The sequence below is a fragment of the Chenopodium album genome, chromosome 6 (assembly GCF_948465745.1).
Source record: "Chenopodium album chromosome 6, dcCheAlbu1.1, whole genome shotgun sequence".
Classification (NCBI taxonomy): Eukaryota; Viridiplantae; Streptophyta; class Magnoliopsida; order Caryophyllales; family Amaranthaceae; genus Chenopodium; species Chenopodium album.
Genome location: NC_137839.1, coordinates 37,086,918 through 37,090,766, shown reverse-complemented (window position 1 = coordinate 37,090,766; position 3,849 = coordinate 37,086,918). Strand labels below are relative to the sequence as shown.

The 3,849-nt window shown below is 41.2% G+C and overlaps 1 pseudogene; it reads left to right on the top strand.

Moving 5' to 3' along the window:
• Nucleotides 1–2,456: 2,456 nt before the first annotated feature.
• On the top strand, nucleotides 2,457–3,537 carry LOC145634830 (small ribosomal subunit protein uS4m-like; annotated as a pseudogene).
• Nucleotides 3,538–3,849: the final 312 nt, after the last annotated feature.

Here is a 3,849-nt window from a genome sequence, read left to right as displayed (position 1 = left end):
TTCCCCGTCGATAGGACTACAGGCGAGATGCCCCTTGGAGTGTTGGATTGAAGGAGATGAAATCTGCTCCACTAAAAGGAATCGGAGACAAAAGAGCTCTCGTTCTAGCAGCTTTGAGTTCAACTACCTGTCCCAGTTAAAGAGATAAAGGAGTGGAAAGGGGCAACGCCATTGAACCGACATCTAATTGAATGGATTCTTTATAACCTGCTTCGCCTTAACCAACCCATCCTACATGAATCAAGCAAGACAGTGGCACTGACCATCTTGATAGAGTAGCAAGAAGAATTCCTACTAGGCCAGAAGGGAAGCCTACGCCTAAGAGAATGGGCTTAACTGGCCGGGGTTAAGCTGCTTTCTTTACCAAGCGCATAAGGACTTGGAGATCTACCAGCAACTTTATTCTCTTGCGCAACGATCACAGGGGTGCTATCGGCCGGTTGAAAGCAACAACACTCGCGAAAACAGACCGGAATGCCAGCTAGAGAAGAAGCAGAGTCCCTTAAGGTTCCAAGAGCCGAGTTGCAAGACTCAGGATGGTGTGATAAAAAAGAAAGAAGTTTGATCATTTCTTCTGTGATGGAGATAGCACGAGCTAGGGATAGTTGCAGTGGAAGACCTTCTGGAAATTGAAAAAGTAAAGCACTTCCTCTGACTAGTAATGCATGCTAGCTTGACACTCGTCTTCAACCTAATTTAGCAGTTTATGACAATTTCCTTAGATGCAAGGACCCAAGCGAGGCTTTCTTCTTCTTCTTGAGAGAGTGTTCACAGTAGAATTAATAAGGTTTAGATGAAGTTTCTGCCCAACTTTTTCCGAGGGAACCGACTACCTACGGGGGTGTGCTGATAAACTCGTCTCCGCTCATCTTACCTGGAAATGGAAAGAAATTGGTGTACCTTACCCACATCATCTGAGATGAAGGAATTTCCTACTGAAGATTAAGATGCCTATTTTGCTGCTGATGAAATTGTTACCAGCCTACTCGTGATCTTCCTTGCCTGGTTCGCTATAGGAAGTGCTTTCTGCAAATGGGGAAGCAAAATAGCTAGGAATCTTCCGTCAATGGAAAAAGGCAAACCTTTTTTGAATTGTTATGCCTTTGTAAAGGAGGATAAAGAAACCTTTCATATGGCCCGTTAGGTCACAAGAATGCTTCTTAAGCTTTAAATTCCGAGCCGAGTCAACAACCCTCACTCGAACACTTAGAGAAAATCTTTGTGCAAAAGCTTTAGTATAAAGGATTCTTACTAGAGTGAAGTCCTTGACCTGCAAGAGCCTTTCTTATGCTGGTATGGTACAGCTGATCAAATCAGTCCTGTTTTCTATTCAGAATTACTGTAAAAGTATCTTAATATTACCCTTTCAAGGACATTGAGCGGATTTTTTTTCCTGTGGAAAGGGATAGATTGAAAGCACACTGGAGCCTTGATTGGGACCTCCTACTAGGGAAGGTGGTTTTGGCATTAAGAGAGTTCATGAATGGAACAAAGCATCTGTGGTGAAGCATATTGTGCATATCTTATGTAATGACCCTGATTCTATTTTGAATAGATGGGTTAAGTCTACTTTTAGTAAAGAAAAATCCTTTTTGAGTGCTCATGGGGACCTTCTTCCCCGGCGGGAGCTTCTGTGTATGCTGCTGGTTTAAGCTTGAATTGGAGTTCGCAGTGAACTTCTTTCTTTAGCAGATAGCTCGGTTTTGAGACTAATAGGAGTGTAAAAGAGCTCTTCCTTCTACCTGAGGGTAACAGTTGGGGGTTTCGGCTATGAAAGATGAGTATACCGCTCTTCTGCAGAATAAGACTTGGTATTGAGTGCCATATGAACCCTCTATGAACGTTGTTGGATGTCAAAAATGCCTTTTTATTTTTACATGGTAAGTTGAATGAAAAAGTATTTATGGTTCAACCACCAGGCTTTGTTGACCCTGCTCGTTTTAAACAAACATGTCTATAAGTTACATCGTTCGATTTATGGTTTACGGCAGGCTCCACGAGCTTTATTTCAGAGTTTTAGCTGTAGTCGAGCTGATCCTTCGATGTTTATCTGGCGATCCTCCTTTGAGATAGTGATTCTTCTGCTCTATGTGGATGATATCATTTTGACCGGTTCTTCATTAGCTGTTCTTCGTTCATTGATTTCTAGACTCTCTTCACAGTTCTCTATGAAGGATCTAGTGGGCGTACTGTTAGACCTGTCCACTCAAGGCATTGCGAGCAAATGGTTTTTGAAAAGCGCTCGAAATCATGGTCAACATTTTTCCAGTGCTTCAGCGGGGTTTGACCCTTTGGTATACTGAAACTCATGTTGTACAGCCAAGTAGAAAAGCAGCGAAACATAAATTCTCGTAGAAAAGAGAAATGTTTTGTTTTCTCGTTATTCGTGGAGGGGTCGCGGAAAGAGTTGGGTTCGAGTCCCATAGCCCCGATGTGGCAAAAAAGACTGACTAATTCAACAATACATAATGCCTGCATTAAAATTTTAAACTTGTCGTCTACTTTCGGGAAATGTTCAGAATAAAGAACTTACAATAGTGCAACGCCGCGTTCTCGGAAAATTGAGAATGAAGAAAAGATCTATTAAGAAAAAGATTTATCCGAGAAAAAATCGTAATAGTTACATACAATTACAAACTACACGAAAGTTGTCCCTTTTTCATGGTAATTTACCCATCACAAAGATGCATAGAAGAACAAAACTCACTTCATATATCCCTTTTCTAATCAACCCAGAAACAAGATTGGACGTTATTCTGGTTCGTCTCCATCTTTGTGAAACTATTCCTCAAGCAAGGCAGCCGATAAGTCATCGAAAAGTGTGTGTGAATAATGGATTAGTCAACATTAGTCATTTTCAAGTTTCCCACGGTGATATAATATCTTTTCAAGAAAATTACGCGAGAACCCGCGGTGAAGAAATAAGGAGATTCTTCTATATCAAAATATCAGTTGAAAAAATCATAGGCAAATTCTTGGGTCGCTGGGTAAGAATGCAGAGAAGAAAAAATAAAAAAAGAAGAAGCAAAAAAAAAAAATGGCTCCGCCGAGTAAGATTGTGAAGAAGAAGCAAAACAGAATGGTTCCGCCGACTCAAAACTAAGAAGGAATGCCGCCTACTACTAAAAGACCGATTTTTGCAAAAGTTACATTCTTCTATGCAAAAAGAAGACTTAAAAAGAACAAAGAATTTTGGATCCGACGCTGAGCACAACAGAATGAAGAAGAATTTTTATCACTCCGTGACCTTATCGAAGAAGAGAATGCAGAGAAGAATCAAAAGGATAGAACTACCTACTCATTATTCGGAGGTCAATCATAGAACACTAAAAGCTGTGGTATCTTATGGACCTAACATAGATCACATCCCTCACAACATAAGATTGAAAGATCCAAACCTTCCTCTTCGGAGCGGAAAGGGGCGTGGCCAAAACACATAAAGATCGGCGTAGTCGCTCATAGGGGCATATCTATCCGAATAGAGATAAGGACAAGGATCCATCTAGATAAAATATTGAACCGGTTTCATTTTTTTTCTTTATTCTGGTTGATTGCCTTTTTTTTGACGACAAGTTTTAAATCTTAATGCAGGCAAGGTAATTCCAATTCACTTAGAAGAACAAGTAAGGAAACATTTTCTCAATTATGACTTTCTGGGTCGGGGCGTAGACGGGCGAGCAGAGCCCAGGAAAGAGGGAAGCCACCACGGAAGCAGTGAGGTGGTGGCAGCGGTGTTCCTACGTGAAAACAAAGAGGGGATTAAAGGAAAATAAAGAAGAAAAAGAAAAAGAAAAGAAGGGAAAAGAGGAGAGGGGAAAGGCGTGGCTGTTGGGGTCGCCGGCAAGTGGC